This window comes from Anabrus simplex, chromosome 1, assembly GCF_040414725.1.
Source record: "Anabrus simplex isolate iqAnaSimp1 chromosome 1, ASM4041472v1, whole genome shotgun sequence".
Classification (NCBI taxonomy): Eukaryota; Metazoa; Arthropoda; class Insecta; order Orthoptera; family Tettigoniidae; genus Anabrus; species Anabrus simplex.
This window is the reverse complement of record NC_090265.1, coordinates 1,554,181,096-1,554,201,122: the sequence shown is the minus strand read 5'-3', so window position 1 is coordinate 1,554,201,122 and position 20,027 is coordinate 1,554,181,096. Positions and strand designations below refer to the sequence as shown.

At 41.0% G+C, this 20,027-nt stretch overlaps 1 protein-coding gene across 1 annotated transcript in view; it reads left to right on the top strand.

Moving 5' to 3' along the window:
- LOC136880344 (ubiquitin carboxyl-terminal hydrolase 50) overlaps nt 1–20,027 on the top strand; it is a 199,804-nt gene that overhangs the window by 11,459 nt on the left and 168,318 nt on the right. Inside the window, exon 3 of the mRNA XM_068229180.1 lies at nt 18,471–18,578. The gene's annotated coding sequence lies outside the window, so the exon portion shown is untranslated. The remainder of the gene's footprint in view (nt 1–18,470; nt 18,579–20,027) is intronic.

The window sequence follows — 20,027 nt, the reverse complement described above, 5'->3', positions numbered from 1 at the left end:
TCTGTATGGCCACAGCCTGTTGGTTCTGCTACATGGATGACACTTTTGTGATATGGGGACATGGAGAGAAGGCACTTCACTGTTTTCTTACACATCTGAACAGTATTCATCCTCGTATACAATTCACTGTGGAGAAGGAAAAGGATGGAGAATTAGCTTTCCTGGACGTGCTGGTGAAGAGGAAGAATGATGGATCCCTAGGACATCAAGTATACCGAAAACCAACATACACAGACCAATACTTAAACAAAACTTCCAATCACCATCCTGGCCAGAAGCGCGCCATGATTAAGACCTTGGTGGATCGCGCCCTTCATGTCTGTGAACCAGAGTACATCGAGAAGGAACTACAGCATCTTGATCTAGCCTTACAAACCAATGGCTACACGGTACAAGAGGTCAGGAGAGCACTCCACCCCAGAAGACAGCCAGCAAATAGTAAGCGAGAAGAACCCAGGAAGAAAGGTATCGCTTATTTTCCGTATAATACCAATATAAATTGTCCGTTATTGGACATTATAAATTTTCCATCTAGCTCATTCTTGGTTGCCAGCGTTTCGCCCTCGAGTGCTAGGGTGGGCTCATCAGTTGGTACCTAGCACACCTACCAATACGCTGGCTAGTGCATACCGTGGAGGCCACTGCGTAGGCTAACTGGAGCCACCGGCAGTGCCATTGCAATAAGAGACTTTGTCTCATCACTAAAAATTGATGCATTGGCACTGCCGGTGGCTCCAGTTAGCCTACGCAGTGGCCTCCACGGTATGCACTAGCCAGCGTATTGTTAGGTGTGCTAGGTACCAACTGATGAGCCCACCCTAGCACACGAGGGCGAAACGCTGGCAACCAAGAATGAGCTAGCTGGAAAATTTATAATGTCCAATAACGGACCATTTATATTGGTATTATAAATTTGCTCATTCAGGACAAATGTTTCAGATTCCCTATGGGAATCAACATCTATATCATATTTGCCGTATATACGGGATGTCACGGATCCTATTGGAAGACTCCGTGAACGTCACGTTGTTAAAACCATTTTTCAGCCAACCCGACAGCTACGAAACATGTTATGTTCTGCCAAAGATCTACGTGACCCTCTAACATCTACTGGAGTCTATAGGATACCGTGCAGCTGTGGAGCTGTTTATATTGGCACGACTGGCAGAAGTGTCAATACTCGCCTTACGGAGCACAAAAGGAACTGTCACAATATGACAAATCAGCAGTAGCGGAGCCTGCACTGCTTGACGGAAAACATGAGATCCGTTACGAGGATACTGACATACTGGCCACAACATCCCACTTTCACGCCCGTCTCTACAGGGAAGCAATCGAAATACATAAACATCCGGATAACTTTAATAGAAAGGAGGAAGGACTGAAACTCAGCAAGGCCTGGTACACCCCTTTATATAACGTACGGCCAAAGTTTATTAAGATCAGGGACATTACAGTCAACCAACCAGAGGATCCATTGCTCGGCACAACCCAATCAGAGGTTGTGCACTCCGAGATCCAATCAAACGACAGACTGCTCGGAGCGACCCAGTCGGATTTCATGCCCTCATATGCTCAACTTGGTGACATACTGCACGGCGCGAACCAATCAGAGGTCGTGTGCTCAGAGACCCAACCAAACGCCAGGCTGCTTGGCGCGACCCAATCGGGGGTCGTGCTTTCAGATAGTCAATCAAATGTCGGATTGCACGGCGTGAACCAATTGGAGGCCGCGCACTTACATATAAATACAGCTGCTTCCCAAACAACTTTCGCAGTCACCAGCGGGATACAGGAGAGCGTATCGACATGATGCCACGGAAGATGACTACCGCAGCAGTAGTTGAAACGTCTGGGAGAAGCGAGAGGAGTGGACCACGGCATAATAGCCCGGAAGATTTTTATTATATAGAGTTAGTATTGCTTGCTCACAGAGCCATTCAGGCAATTTCAGGTTGATTTCTTCAATACTAGTGTATAATTTGTTGATGACATCAGTAATCTGAAGTAATATGTTATCAATTTCATTTCCATATTGAGAGTTCAACAGTTCACAATTGTACGACTCCAGTGTCTCTTAAAATAATGATGACTGACTGACTTACTGACTGAATGAAAGAATGACAATCATTATCTCCTTCTAGTGAAAATAGCATATTTTCTAGGATTTCTTTTCTTGGTGTATATTATTAACTCCATTTCAAATTAATGTTATATACTCTGAAAAACAAGTTTTGTTATTATATCAAATTTCTCATACTCATTTGGAAAGTTGTTCATGAAGCTCTGTTAAATCAAAACATTTCCTTTCTAGGAACAAACAAAATCAAAGTAAACAGGAACAAGAAACGCAGGCATCTAGCTTTATTGTCAGTGATAATGTGCCAATTTTTGACGTCAATCTGACATATCCACACAGATGTACACGCGATGCTGTCAATTGGTACAATTAATTTTAATCACATATTACACAGATTAATACACACATAACCTTAATCACAGTACCATCAAACAAAAACACTTTAGTTGTAGGATATCAACAAAGCTGCCATCTTTAAACATTTGACAACTGACACCGAATACCACAGATGTTGCACTTTGAACACAGAGAAAACAGATGACTACCGATCAGTTCAACATGGAGACTGCCTGGCTCGGCATGTCAGCCATGTCCTACTAAACAATAACTCTCTTCCAATAACTTCCAAACCACAACTCGTCCAAAAACCGGCACTCACTTCAACGTCAAGGTCGTCTCTATATATATGCTGGCCAGACTTCCACAAAGATACCTTACAGAGAACTACCTACTTAAATATTCCAGAGTGTCCAATACATAGATTACAATGTAAAGAATATTCTCAGTTGTTCTAGTGCCTTACTTCCATTCTGGAAGTCAGAGTGTGTTTCACAATTACAGATTACAATTTATATATACAGGCAAGAATAAATTATAATATTAATTTACAGGTATTTACATTAACTGATATGAATGTATATATACAGTGCCTCTTTCGTGACATAACCTCAAAAAACTCAATCATATCGCATGTTCACATGATATAGTAATAATAATAATAATAATAATAATAATAATAATAATAATAATAATAATAATAATAATAATCAAGCTCGATATCTACATAAGTTACCCATGGGTGAGAGAATACTGTTTTCATTATACCAGTTATCGCAATTGCGTCAATATCCATTCTATAACTTGAAACAATTGCCATGCTTTGTCACACTTGTCGACATTGCCTTGGTCCACACCATTTAACCGCACACAGGCCACCTCGGTCACACAGCCCTCCTGTTGGCACTGTTGAAGTCCACAGTTCGCAGCCCAGCGGTTCCATCGGGGACGACCACCTTCCCATGGTGGATCCGCTGGGTCCAGTTCACGGTGTCTTCGTTCCTGGTTATGGTGATCCACAGGTCCTTACATGGCATTTGAAGCTCTGCTGGCTTTCCCCTCATTCGTACCTTGGTGTTCTCTCAGGTGGCACCGTTGTTTGGTTGTTGTGGGTTCGGACCCCATTGGTTTTCTATCTCGTAGAGGGGGGTCCCGCTGGCTGTGTCATTGCCTTCACTGCCTCCATCTCCTAGAACATCGTCTGAGCCTCTCCATAGTTCTGCACCACGCTGAACATACTCTCTGGACAGTTCACAATGCTGTGGAACTTACTGCGACTGCGGCTGTCAGGAGCCTTGCTCTTGGTGTCATGCCGGTACGACCCATTTGCCATCTCATCATCTGGTTGTTCGGTCTCGGCGTTGGCGTTCCATTGGCAAGATGTGCCCCTTCCCACAGCTGGCCTCGGCAGTAGGCTCCCAGCTGGTGGACACTGCCGGGTCCGCCGAATTCTCCCTCAACTTCCTCGCAGGTCAAACATGACTGTGTACCGGGCGAGTTGGCCGTGCGCGTAGAGGCGCGCGGCTGTGAGCTTGCATCTGAGAGGTAGTAGGTTGGAATCCCACTATCGGCAGCCCTGAAGATGGTTTTCCATGGTTTCCCATTTTCACACCAGGCAAATGCTGGGGCTGTACCTTAATTAAGGCCACGGCCACTTCCTTCCAACTCCTAGGCCTTTCCTATGCCATCGTCGCCATAAGACCTATCTGTGCCAGTGCGACATAAAGCCGCTAGCAAAAAAAAAAAAACATGACTGTGGGCTGTGTCGTACTTCCATCTCCTGCCCACGAAGTCCAGCGATAGGGTATTCAGCTCCCTCTTCTGACATCAATCCGGTCTTGAACTGGGCCCTGATTTTCTCCTCAAGTTTTCCGAACTGGACTCCGATGTCCTCCTGTAGTTTTCCCAACTGGCCCTGATGATCTGGAATTTTCCAAACTGGGCTTTGATGTTTTTATCAAGTTTTCCAAATTGGGCTTGATATTCTTAACCTGGGCCTGAATGAAGGAAGTTAACTGTTTAAGCATCACCACGGTCCTCTGGTCGTTCTTCATTTTCGAGTCTAATAAATACAATAGTCCTGTCGTCACGGTCACCAGTTAACGTATCCACACAGATGCATACGAGATGCTATCAGTTGGTACAATTAATTTTATTCATAAGTATATATATATATAATGCAAATTAATACACACACAACCTTAATCACTGTATCACCAAACAAAAATACTTCACTTGTAGGATATCAACAAAGCCGCCATCTTTAAACAGTTGATAACTGATACCGAATATCACAGAGGTTACACTTTCAAACACAGATAAAACAGATGACTACCGATCAATTCAACATGGAGACTGCCTGGCTCGGCATGTCAGCCACATGCTACTAAATAACAACTCCCTTCCAATAACTTCCAAACCATAGCTCGTCCAACAACTGTCACTCACTTCACCGTCAAGATCGTCTCTTTATATATATGCTGGCCAGTCTTCCAGAAAGATATGTTACAAAACAAACTACCTTTATGAATATTCCAGTGTGTCCAATACATAGATTACAATGTATAGAATATTCTCAATTGTTCTAGTGCCTTATTACCATTCTGCAAGTTGCAGTATGTTTCATAATTATGGATTACAATTTATATATACAGGTAGGAATAAATTATAATATTAATTTTGAGGTATTTACATTAACTGATATAAATGTCTATGTACAGTGCCTCTTTCATGACATAACCTCAAAAACAATGCGAACATATCATATGTCCACATGATGTAATAATAATAATAATAATACTAAACAGATGTAACACTTCATAGCTATACATACAATAATAATAATAATAATAATAATAATAATAATAATAATAATAATAATAATAATAATGATAGTGATAATATTTGAGCTCGATATCTACAGTAGTTACCCATGGGTGAGAGAATATTGTTTTTAAGTTATACCTGTTACCTGCGTCAAATCGGAAGAGTCATTATGAAAGGTATTGTATAGATGAATAAAATGCCAGATTTTAGATATTTATGGGGAATCTTACAGGTTAATTTTCCCAAGGAAGATATAATAGGACAATCTTAATTAGAAACTTTTATTTATTTTGTTTCAGTACAGTGGTGTGAAATTGCAAAACTAGCATATTTGCTTGGTTTCCCAGTTAAATTCGACAATTTATATTTGAGATTTCAATTTTATTTCCTCCTTCTTTTGTCTTGGCCGAACCCCCTACGGGTGGGGGATGCACATGTAGAATACACACGCGGTATCCCCTGCCTGTTGCAAGAGGCAACTACACCTATGTGCGGACATGGATTGCGGTTGGATATCATGTGTTGGACCTCCTGTGGATGGGAGGGGTTGAATACATTCGCAGGTAATCCTGGCCTGTCGTAGAAGGTGACTAAAAGGGTCATGTGGCCATGGTCCCCTCTTCATTTATTATTGTTTTTTGAGGGCTCGTTAGAGACTGATTCCAAATTTTTGATGTGCGTGCTGCTCGGAGATGGGCCTCTTATGTGTGCGATTACGCCTGAAAGCCCGGAGATCTTTAAGGTGGGAGCGTCATGTACCCTTGCAGTAGTGTCCGCCTGACAACACAGGTCCCCGCACAGCCGAATGCCAGAAGGACATATTATTATTTGTTTTTTATTTTTTTGCTATACTTAGCGCTCTGTTTACGCTATGGAATACATGCTATTCCGGGTGACTGGAGGGAGTTCTCGTGCTCATTGCCTCAGTCATGACATATTAGGCATCGTCCAACATCGGACCCAGGGCAGTACCTGCTATGACCAAGTGGGTATTGTCTTGGCAGCTTGGTTCAGCTACAGAGACCCCTGATCGAAGTGGGTGGCATTCGGGGAGGATGATATCGGTCATGGCTTCGAAAGAAAGTCACCCATCCCAAGTCTTTAACTTTTGCTTCCCTGAGAGGTTCAACTTCCTGAGAACATGTGCAGTGTGAAGGAATGGGATCCAGCTTCCCTAGGTTTCTGGTTGCAACCAGAACTGATGGGCATGATTTGAAGCTGGTAAAATAGATTCTTTTTAGTAGACACATTGAAAGCGTCTACGGCAAACTTGAGGATCTTAAGAAAATGCGCAATGGTAGTTTGCTTTTGAAGACTCATACAGCACTGCAAGCTGATCAGATGCTTAAATGCGACCACTTTGGTTCTGGCGCATTACGCGCAAGGTCAACGGTGAAGACGTTGGCACTGGTGCCTTCATTGTCTCTTTGAAGTTGTCAGTGTTACCAGAGAAATTCAAGTTAACAACTTATCGTTGCGATGTGTGACCATACATCCCGCCTCCTATGCGATGCTATCAATGCCAGAGATTCAGACAAATGCTATCTCGTTCGAATCAGTCTGTATGTGTTACGTGTGGAAGAGTAGAGCACGTCGCAGAGGAGTGCACAACTCCGTACAAGTGCACTAACTGCTCTGGTCTTCATTCTCCTCAGGATCGGAACTGTCCGACATATCTGAGTGAGAAGAAGATCCAGGAGATCAAGACCCTGGATGGTCTTTCCTACCAGCAAGCGCACCATAAGTTTAAGTCCACGGATACACCTGCCCGTACACTCAACTACAGCATGATCACTCCGAGTCTCCCAGGTTTGTCTTTCACAACATCGTTACCTGTGATGATCGCTGCGCCCAAGGAGACTGTTGCTCCTCAGAGCAACATCACAAAAGTAAAAGCTCGAAAGGGGGGACCACCCCACCTTCGACTAACCAGAAGTCTGTGCTGGCTGGCAGTCCTAATCTGGCACAGCAAGGGGGGAAGGCTGTCTCCTCCCCCCAAGAGGTTGGCAAAAGCCGTGCCCCAGCCAGCGGAGGCGTCATCATCAACCAGGGCTGAGAAATCATTTCCCAGCCCGTCTAAACTCCAAAAGAAGGCGGCGAAGAAGAACACCCCTACCGGGCGCTCCCGCGCTTCCCCTGCGAAAGGGATATCATGCTCTCCATTTGGAGGGTATGAGTCTGCACCAGCAGGTATTCCTGTTCCAAAACCTGTGCGCTCCCCTCGTAGAGGAACTTCCCGCCCCCAGAAAGCGATGAAGTTCTGGGCATTAACCCCACCGTCTGCCGATGACAGGATGGACGTCGCGCTGTCATCTACATCTATGGATGTAGATGTTGATAGTGTTTAGGTTCACAAACATCTTGTCGCTCATAACCTAACACTCTTTTTATAGTCCACACTATGGCACTGTTACAGTGGAATTGTAACAGTTATGACAGGCATCTTGCTGAGCTGCGTCAGCTCATTAGCGAGTACAAGGCGAGTATAGTCTGTATTCAGGAGACAAACTTCAGACCAGGTCATCATACGGTCTTGAGAAATTTCAGACTATACTCGACAAAACAATATTATGCTCACCGGGTGTCTGGTGGCGTGGGTATTTTTGTTTGTTTTGATATCTATAGCGAAGAGGTTCTTCTAATGACCCCACTGGAAGCAGCTGCAGTGCGGGTACCGCTGCCTGTCATAGCAACAGTGTGTAACATTTATTTTCCACCAGGCCAGCCTCTTAACATATATAATGTCACTGATCTTATAGATCAGCTTCCACCTCCCTTCCTCCTGTTGGGCAATTTTAACACCCATCAATCCATATGGGGCTCTGAGACGCCTTGCCCCTGGGGAAGAGAGCTGGAAAGATTAGTAACAGAGCTGGATTTATTTACTTTGAACACAGGGAAACCAACTTACTGTAGTGTACATTACGGCACACTCGTTCCTCGGTGGAATGCCGAAATTGCAGCAGCTATCAAAGAATGCCATTGCACTCATAAACGTTACTGTAGGCAACCTACCGTGGTCAATTTAGTAATATTTAAAAAATTCTGAGCTAAGGCGCGAGTTCTTATTCGCCAAAGTAAGAAAGTTTTGTGGGAGAGATATGTGTCGTCTATGACATCGCATACTCCATCATCTCAAATGTGAACTAAACTTTGACGTATTTCGCGTAACCAAGGATCATCATCTGTACCAGGAATTTTCATTGCAGGCAGTGTCGTCACTGTCCCACTCTCGATTGCTAACCATCTAACTATTGTCGCGGCCACGAAATTAGGTGGGTCAGAGAAATTACGCTGTTGCCAAGGTTATGTAGCAACTGGCGAAGAAATATCTAACTGAACACATCATTTCGGAGCGCGAGGCAAGTTGTTCTCTCTCAAGCTTCTGATGTTACTTTATACAATGTTTCGAGACAAATTATACTACAAGCTTCAGAAAAGACTGCTGATTCCAGTGGTATAACTATTTTCCATATAAACCACTTTACATAATTATGAAAAATAAAATCTTGAACCAGTAAGTTTAAATCCGTAGAATCATGTATTGAAAATTTCAGTAAGCGGCCAAGTTTTTATTTCTTCAACCAATAAAATTTTGTCTGCAGGAAAAATGTAAAAAATCGCCTGACTTATATTTTTTATCTGAAACATATTTCCGTGGGTCTTGTAATTTTCCTGGAAAATGGCCCGGAAAATGACCATGTAAATGTCGCTAGCTGAGGCAGTTCAGGGCGCGCGCACCAGCACAGGCTGCAGGACCCCGTAAATACTTTTGGATTACATATTAATCCGTATCAGTTTTATTACATTATAAATATTTGAATACTGTATATTGTACCGAGTAATATAGGAAAAGAACTACCTTAAAGAATAGGTTTACATTAATTTACAATGAAGTAAGAATCGGTTTCTGGCTTCAAGGCAGTCTTAGTCACTGTCATCACTGATCTCACTATCTGTCGAGTCGTCTTTTACACTGATGATGAATGGCTCCTTTCTTTCGTCCCTTACTATTTCCTTGGCCCAATCATCTGTTTGAACATCTTCTGCGCAATTGAAGCACTTTTCCCAATCTGCAGCAGTCGCACTGTCGATGGCTTCTGACGTGATTTTTCTACGCCCTTTATTTTGAATGTCTTGTTCCTCTCTGCCACTTCTCTCTTGACTTGAGCCCAAATCAATTCACATTCACTATCCATCTTTAACTGCCTTTACAATGCGAGCTCAACAGCTGCTTGACAGGGAATGACTCGGGTAAGGTAGCCTGGAGCGGATGGGCTTCAGTTTGACAGCACTGCACGATCAGCATTGGCAATCCATGCCCAGGGGTAAGCGACTCTCGACCATCTGTCGCTTTGCTGTCCCCATATCTGACGACAGCGCAATTTTCCTCACCCGCCTAATTTGGTGGCCGCGACAATAGTCATTTCGCGGATGTATCTGGCTCCGGGAATTACCATCGTGATTTCCTCACTCTGAAGCAGGAGGCGGAACGTCATCACCTTAGTTTTGTCACTCAAGCTCCAGAGGACGACAACGTGCCCTTTACAGAGTGGGAACTCCTTAGCGCTTTGCAAGGACACATCTCCTGAACCAGACAATATCAAAACCAGATGTTGAAATACCTTAGTGACGATAGTCTACTGTATCTCCTTCATGTGTTCAACCGAATCTGGATAGAGGGTCATTTTCCATCTCGGTGGCGAGAGGTCATAGTCATTCCTGTCCTGAAGCCTGACGAAGATCCCAAGTATGCAGGAAGTTACAGACTGATTTGTCTCACAAACTGCCTGTGTAAGCTATTTGAGAGGATAGTAAATCGCTGAATCTGGTGTGCTACCTTTACACCTGAGGCGCCAGCAGCTCCTTCTGTCATATGCTGCAAATTTGTGACAGATGCCACTTCACCTAAGCTATCCTTGTGTATTCAACAATGGACACCGTCGGTTGTACGCTGTTTGTCCTCGAGCAACGCAGCCAGTTGGAATACACCTGGATAGCTGTCAGACTGTTTCACGTATCTTTGGTTCCTTGCCTTGTCAGACAACCAAGCGGGGTACCTCCGTGGGCAGTACGGCGACCTGAAATAATCCTGGATCTGCACACTGGCCTGAAGGAAAACACGGACCCTTCAATTTATTGGAGGCTCTTTCTGTCCGTTGTTGGCCAGTATCCAGGTTCAGTCATCGTTTACACGGATGGCTCGAGAACAGACTCTGAAGTCTGCTGTGCGTTCATTGTTGACACTGATAGGTTTCTTATTGCTCTCTTGGAAATCTGTAGTGTGTACACAGCTGAGCTCTATGCTATCTGTGAAGCTCTGAGGTACGCACTGTCCGATGAGTGCTGACACTTCCTCCTGTGTACTGGCTCCTTGAGCTCACTACAGTCCATTGTCTGTACAAAGCCTGTTTCCCTCGGCACCCTCTGGTGCAGCGGATCCAGGACCTGCTGGCCGGGTGTTTGGATGCCAGCACCAGAATCATGTTTCTGTGGCTCCCAAGCCACATGGGTGTTGTAACTTTTTTGATGATGATGATAATAATAAATAAACCATGAATAAAAATATATAAATAAAATTACTCAAAAACTTAATAAAATTAATGAGCATAATTAACCGAAATGTCCGTAGTATGGGCGCCAGAGTTCACCAGAATGGATCCCTCGAATTTAGATAAGAGCATGATAAACTGTATATCCCAGGGCGTGTACATAATGCTGCGTACTGGTACATCTGCTGCAGACCTTACCTAACCTCCTGAAAATGACTAATTAGGTAGGAACTGCACCTAGGTTCATCAATAACACTGATTCTAAAATAGCTAACTATATTCTTAACAAATTCCATGCATGAGCACCTCATCAACATACAACATTATACATATAATACACACATAAAATATTGCTGGAAGATTCCATATTTACAACAACAATAATGAAAATCGTGGGAAAACGAAAGCGAGAACTAAGCTACCATTTGTAGATAGTCTGATGAACAATGTACATGTATGAAGATAAATACCCTTCACTGTCTCTATATCAATTCAACTTACCGATTCTCATAATCGGCAGTTATCACATCACACAGATACTGTACCTTGTACTACTGTGTTCACATATTTTAACACTTGTTGCAAAGATATATACACACGGCTGTCGATCCTCAACATAAATTATGGAAAGTCTGAGATAGCTTTCACCAACATATAATGGTAGGCCGCCACAAGTGCTACAATACTTAATGTGCAAGCACTCTCCACAATCAGTCACTTTCCACGAACATAACAAGACTACGCTCCACGAACGTTTGAAGTCCAGTCCATTGCAGCTGTGTCACTCCAGTACCGTGTATCAGCACTACTTCCTTCTCGTACAGTGCCTCAGTTGTAGTTCTCTTATACAGTGTCACTGGTTGTAGTTATCTTCCTTCTCGTTCCTTTACAATCACCTCGGTTGCCGCCGTATCATCCACCTTTATAGACATCAACATCCCCCTCCTCTCAGATGATACGTCTGGATTGGTGCTTGCCCACCAATCATGAGTGATCTCTAGTCAAGACCATGCCCTGAACTCATACTAGGTTCCAAGACAATAACAAACACTCGGGTTTATTAAATGACTCACCGAACTTCCCTAGTACAACAACATCAACAAACACATCTCATCAGACACTGGGATATTTACATGACTCATGAATTTCCCGACACAAGTACATCACAACAAACACTGGGGTAGCCATATGACTCAACCAAATTACCAGAGTTATTAAAGCAATGTTTTCCCACTCGTGCAAAACAAATTACTCATACCTACATATGTGGATATCTTCCAGCTTACCAATATAAATGGCAATATACAAATAAAATACTGATAATAATAATAATAATAAATAATAATAATAATAAATCGAATACTGACAATAATATCTCTAACTTCTACATATAATTTGGGGGTGTGATATATGTACTATTACAGTGTAGAGGGAATTGAGGTAGCAGATAAGGATGCCAAGGAGGCAGTAACACTGCCCCCATTACCTTACAAGGTTCCAACAAATGATATTTGCATTCGGCTGAGAAATTTGGTTATGTAGGATGTTAAAAGGTTTGTTTTTTTCACCTATTCAATACATATAAATTTTATAAATTAGGAATTTATTGTAGATTCCACTTGAGACATGTTTCGCCCTTCATTGAGGGCATCATCAGTCAAAATATCACCTCAAGGTAAAAAATCAGGTAACTGGTTAGTAGTAGACATGTACAAATTATTACATATTATTAACAACAATATAAAAATTAAGTATGGGAAAAAATTTTGCACAAAAGTGATGGTTGAACATGTAGGTTTAGATGAAAAGTCAGCACCAATGCCTAAAAATAACAAAGTAGAGTTCTGCAGTGGTGCTCTGGAGAAACAGTTGACACAATCATATGAAAATAAAAAGTTTAAAAAATATTTACAATAAAACAATTAAGGGAGAAAGGGTGTAGTGTTTGGCATCAATGTTAGTAACCAAAAATTGATGTCAAAGGTTGGTAACTATACCTCTCACCTCTCAGCGACACATCAGGTACGTAACATAACATTCACTCTTCATTATTTACCATAAACCTTTCTTACACACAAACTAATACTATTAACGTCTCAATTACAGATAACTTCCACTTCTTACAATCCAACTTTCAACAACTCGCCGGAACCCAGTGCACATCGGCACAAATATGGCGGGCCACTACGGCTCCTCTTCGCAGTCAGAATAAGAAGATGCCTCACCTCAGCTTTAACGCTCTGACTCTGCAGTTGCCGTATACTTTCTAATCTCTCCACAGCAGTCCACAACACAAGCAACTCTATTCTATCTCACCAGACCAGTAAAGACCAACAACTTCATCCCGTAGTCCGCCTTATTTTATTCCACGGAACAATATCATTTTGTCTCACCGGCATTTCACACCGATGTCTCCACATCACAATCGATGCTACAGAAATCAACTAAAAGAATAAGCAGAAGTTTCAACCCACAACATTTTTCCTAATTAGCAATTACCCACTTTAACTGTCACCATTGTTGTCGTTCAAACGCACGGATTACCCATGAATCTCCAGCCACACTGACCAGTCTCCGTCCCGATCTCGGCGCTTCAACATGAAAACTTTCAGCTTGATGCCTATAAAACCTCATTTGGCTATAAAAATTTCCCCTACCCCCGGTGATTTTTAACTAAAATAATCTGCTCTACATATTTCTGAAATGTCAATGCTAATTCTTTCTTCCAACCTCTAAAACATCAGGACGCACTTGGTACTAAAATTTTTTATCCTTGCGCACCAGCTGCTCTTGTGTAAATATGTATATAATTGTAAATTCTCAACTTTCAATTAGATAATGTAATTACTATATAGTTACCAATCATTAACATTAGTTTTTATTACAAACATTTACGCTGAATGTTAAATGTAAATATTTTTAAAAAACTTTATCTCAACTGTTCAATTGAACTATGTAAATACTGTATAGTTACCAACCTTTGACATCAATTTTTGGTTACTAACATTGATGCCAAACACTACACCCTTTCTCCCTTAATTGTTTTATTGTAAATATTTTTTAAACTTTTTATTTTCATATGATTGCGTCAACTGTTTCTCCAGAGCACCACTGCAGAACTCTACTTTGTTATTTTTAGGCATTGGTGCTGACTTTTCATCTAAACCTACATGTTCAACCATCACTTTTGTGCAAAATTTTTTCCCATACTTAATTTTTATATTGTTGTTAATAATATGTAATAATTTGTACATGTCTACTACTAACCAGTTACCTGATTTTTTACCTTGAGGTGATATTTTGACTGATGATGCCCTCAATGAAGGGCGACACATGTCTCAAGTGGAATCTACAATAAATTCCTAATTTATAAAATTTATATGTATTGAATAGGTGAAAAAAACAAACCTTTTAACATCCTACATTCAGTATCTTCAATACGGATAACAATGATTTTTATCACTTGCAAATTTGGTTATGTCGCATTGGGAGATGGAGCAGCAGGCCACTCCACTTCCAAATAAGCTGAGAGCGATAAAGGGTACAACGAAGGTATGGAGGACTTCCTTTCAGACTTCTCGAAGGGAAGCTGTGGTATTATATCATCTTCGGATCGGCCTGGTATACTAACGCACTCCCATTTATCGAAAGGAGAACCCCTCCGGTGTGTGCTTGCGGCGAACATCTTACCGTGGTACACATCCTTGCGGAGTGCATGGACCTGGTCGGTCTGCCCCATAGTCTAAAACTCCCATGTACCATCTCCCTCATCCTGTGCAATGACGAGCAGTCCGCAGACCTTGTCATCCAATTTAAGAGGGATAGTGGTCATTTTTCTCGTGTGTAATATAGTTCTTGTCTTAGTGTAATTTTTGTCTACTGCGCTTTTATCTCATTGACTCTATTTTAGTTTGTGTTGTGTATTTTAATGTGTTATATTAACTCATAACTTGAATTCTATGTATATATTGTGACCGTTCATGGATGTGGGTGGTTCGAAATGACATGATTTTCTTCAATTAAACCTCGGCTAGTATCAATGGTACCAATATAAATGGTCCGTTATTGGACATTATAAATTTTCCAGCTAACTCATTCCTGGTTGCCAGCGTTTTGCCCCCGTGTGCTAGGCTGGGCTCATCAGTTGGTACCTAGCACACCTACCAATACGCTGGCTAGTGCATACCGTGGAGGCCACTGCGTAGGCTATTTGTAGCCACCGGCAGTGCCAATGCACTATGAGAGACCCTGTCTCACTACTAAAAATTGATGCCTGCCTGGCCATCAGATGATATAGATGTTGATTCCCATAGGGAATCTGAAATATTTGTCCCGAATGAGTAAATTTATAATACCAATATAAATGGTCCGTTATTGGACATTATAAATTTTCCAGCTAACTCATTCCTGGTTGCCAGCATTTCGCCCCCGTGTGCTAGGCTGGGCTCATCAGTTGGTACCTAGCACACCTACCAAGACGCTGGCTAGTGCATACCGTGGAGGCCACTGCGTAGGCTAATTGTAGCCACCGGCAGTACCAATGCACTATGAGAGACCCTGTCTCACTACTAAAAATTGATGCCTGCCTGGCCATCAGATGATATAGATGTTGATTCCCATAGGGAATCTGAAATATTTGTCCCGAATGAGTAAATTTATAATACCAGTATAAATGGTCCGTTATTGGACATTATAAATTTTCCAGCTAACTCATTCCTGGTTGCCAGCGTTTCGCCCCCAAAATACTAATTTACGGCATAGCATAGAAGTAAAACAGATGTATTATCGGATGAATTGTTATGATCTTCGGTAAATGACATATCTAAACAATAAAATAAGTTGTTTTAAGAGGTTAATGTTACCTGATGAAGTGTGTTGGCATTCAAGGTAATTGCTTGCTGTAGTTATTTGGCAGTAGTGTTATTTTCAGAAAACACTGGAGGAGAGCAGATGCAGTACACAGACCTTCCGATATTATCGTTTCATTGAACATACCAGTAGTTAGATGTTGTTGATTTTTAGACACGGCGAAGCTGAATATTCCCGATGAATGTGACAGCACCATGATTGTTAATTTATGGAATTTATTTGTGTCTTTGGATGATTGACAGATTATTATATTAGCCTACGCAGTGGCCTCCATGGTATGCACTAGCCAGCATCTTGGTAGGTGTGCTAGGTACCAACTGATGAGCCCAGCCTAGCACATGGGGGCGAAACGCTGGCAACCAGGAATGAGTTAGCTGGATAATTTATAATGTCCAATAACGGACCATTTATATTGGTATTATAAATTTACTCATTCGGGACAAATATTTCAGATTCCCTATGGGAATCAACATCTATATCATATAGTATCAATGGTTCGCAAGAAACTCCACTCGCGGGCATGGTCATTCGGCGAGTACTGGTCAACTCTCTTCCAACATAAGCTCAAACAGAGTAATTTCCACGTCCTATCTAACTAGAACCAGAGATACAAGGAAATGTCATTTGGTCCTTGTTTCAATGACGGTGAAATCCTGGCATTCACCTCTCTGTGGTAGAGAGGGGGCAACGACTGCATATAAAAATTATATTTGATATGCAGGCGGCTAACGAATGAAGGGACCGATTATCTCCCGGTATAAGGAAATCCCCTATACCAAATGCCAACAGTCTCTTTGAGAGTGGATGAGCGGGTATGGGTAAGGGCACTCTATTGTCCCGGGGAAGAAATTGTTCCCAAAGGCGGAGGAACCAATTTGGTCAACGGCATTAGGATGCAGAAGGCAATGGGAAAACACTGCATTAAAGATCCTGAGAGATATTCCAATAAATACACATGGCATGGCTGCAACGTCAAGATCAGAGCTGGCCATGTGGATCGTCTACCTCCGTTTGGAGACGACGTCTTAAGAAGAAGAAGATCTAACTATATAAAGGCTCTTAAATTATAATTTTAAAATGAAAAGATCGCAATAAAAGTTTGGAAGGATATCCCATTTAATTAGGTACTCATGAAGAAAAATGTATAATAATGATCATCTGATTGGACAACATGACATGTAACACATATCTTATCAATCTTTGTTGGTTTCGCAAACAAATTTAAAAGAAATATTATTTGACATTAAATTAAAACTCTTAAATAAATCACAATATCTGAAATATTTCCACACGTAATGAAGTTATTAACAGTTCTGAAAATCTGCCAATCGTAAAATCATTCACTTCGTTCATTCATCTGAGTCAATATTTGCCCATAGTTTGCCTTCCCCAGTTCTATCTGTTTAATCATTTAAATGCCTAGCTATCTAATATACAACTTGAATATCCTGACGGTTAGTCTCCCTAACATTGCAAGAGGAAAACATAATTGAATGTCAGATTTGTGATACAAATCTAGAACAGATCGATGATTTCAAGTATTTAGATTGTATGTTCTCCCAGGATGGTAATATAGTGAGATTGAATCAAGGTGTAGTAAAGCTAATGCAGTGAGCTGGCAGTTTCAATCAACAGTATTCTGTAAGAAGGAAGTCAGCTCCCAGACGAAACTATCTTTACATCGGTCTGTTTTCAGACCAACTTTGCTTTACGGGAGCGAAAGCTGGGTGGACTCAGGATATCTTATTCATAAGTTAGAAGTAACAGACATGAAAGTAGCAAGAATGATTGCTGGTACAAACAGGTGGGAACGTTGGCAGGAGGGTACTTCGAATGAGGAGATAAAGGCTAATTTAGGAATGAACTTGATGGATGAAGCTGTATGCATAAACCGGCTTCGTTGGTGGGGGCATGCGAGGCGAATGGAGAAGGATAGGTTGCCTCGGAGAATAATAGACTCTGTTATGGAGGGTAAGAGAAGTAGAGGGAGACCAAGACGACGATGGTTAGACTCAGTTTCTAATGATTTAAAGATAAGAGGTATAGAACTAAATGGGCCACTGCACTAGTTGCAAATAGATGGTTGTGGCGACGTTTAGTAAATTCACAGAAGCTTTCAGACTGAACGCTGAAAGGTACAAACAGTAAATTATGGGGATAATAACACATGTTTAGCCTCCTCATCAGATATCTGATATCGTAGAAGATTCACTTTCACACTTCCACGTACTAGTTGCAGTGGTTTACACAAAGCATTGTTGAATCAAAATTCACATGCACAGATCTGTGTTTAAATGTTGATAATCACAATTCCTTCTATCATATCTATTTTCATCTACACTCAGGTTCATAAAACAGAACACCTTGAAAGACTAGAAAGAGGAAGTTCATATCCACAGGACATATTCATTAGTATGTTCTACTAAAACGATCAGTATTTCAGTCACCTAGGTTCAGCATGTTTCCTTAAATGGTACAAGTGTTTATATTCTGCATTGCAGAAGTAAGAGAATAAGAGGCAAAAATGTAGATCTATTAGCAACTAAAGAACGGTTTTTGAGAACCAAAATTCCATCCAACCAGTGTCTTTAAAAGCAATGATGACTGACTGACTGAAAGAAAGAATGACAATCATAATGAAAATAGCACATATTCTAGGATTTCTTTTCTTGGTGCATATTATTAACTGCAATTCAAATTAATGTTATATGCTCTGAAAAACTAATTTTGTTATTATATCAAATTTCTCATTCTCATTTGAGAAGTTGTTTATGGAGCTGTGTTAAATCAAAACATTTCCTTTCTAGGAACAAACAAAATCAAAGGAAACAGGAACAAGAAACATGGACATCTAGCTTTAGTGACAGTGATGATGAGCCAATATTTGATGTCAATCAGAAGAGTCATTCTGAAAGGTAATGGATGGATAGATAAAATGCCATATTTTAGATATTTATAGGGAACCTTACAGGTTAATATTCCCAAGAAAGATATATTATGACTATCTTAATTAGAAACTTTTATTTATTTTGTTTCAGTACAGTGGTATGAAATTGCATAAACTAGCCTATTTGCTTTGTTTCCCAGTTTAAGTTTAATTCGACAATTTATATTTGAGAATTCAATTTTATTTCCTTCTTCTTTTGTTTTGGCTGACTGTGGACCAAGTTAATTCAATTTCAGCTACTTCTGGCCTTTGACCCTCGAACAGTACTCCTTCATTCTTTCATTTTAAAATTTCCTCGTCTCTTCCATTCACAGCGCTTGGGTCTAGCACCTAATTTTTTCTTGGAAACTCTTGGTATTCTTGATTCTCAACTGTTAAGCTTCCTTATTCCTGAATTCCATTCCTTGCATTCCCATTTTTTTCAGTCTGGTCTCAAAAGATCTTATTACCTGGTTGGTCAGGCTTCTTGGAAGCATTCTCTAAATGTGTCAAAACAGCATAGCTCTCCTCTTCCAGAGACCTCACAGCATGTACGGCAGGAAAAGTGGAATTTGGCACACCATAAGTTATGGAGAAGGCAGGCCAGTATGCAGGATTAATGGAGTGAAGGTTATCTGAACCATGTTAGAGGCAGCTATTAGACTTGCTCTGAATTCCTGAACCATGGAGGACGGCTCAGGGGCAGTATCTGATCTCCATGATAGGAGTGGTTGTGAACTTAGTTTGTCTGACGTAACAAGTATAGTTGTATCTCTCATCAATGTCTGGGCATCTGCTCCAAACCAAAATCATTCAAATCACTAAGATGGAAAGATCAATTATGTTTCATTTTCTTGCACTTTACTTTAAGCATGAATGTCAGCTGAGTGGGAATAATCATGTGTTTTCAGGATATTCAAAACTCAACAAGCATAACACACTGCACAGTTAACTGCAGCATAGATTAATGACAGAGATATTTTTCTCACTCATTGCTTCCTGGTCATTTACAAACCTTGTGTGTCATGAGATAATAATACTAAATTAAAGTACTCTTTACAAAACAAACTGAATAAATTATGGCAGGTTATTTATAAATAAATCACTGCTGTTAGCTATAATTTCCTTCTCTTGAATCTAAATAGTAATCAAATTTTATTTGTTAGTAGTTGCACCCACCCATCATCAGAAAGAACGTACAGTTACACTAAGCTGAATACTTAAAGAAAGAACGTTACATTTGCATTTCCTACCATAGAGGCCAAAGGCAACTTGGTCATTACCCATTATTCCTTACATTTCAGGGTCCAAAACAATTTAACATAAGGAACTAATACAAGCAAAGGATACATAACCCCCTTTCTTTTTTTGTGTGTGTGCTGACATACTGAATTTTAGGCATTCATATATGAGGCCAATTCTAGATGAAAGATATTTG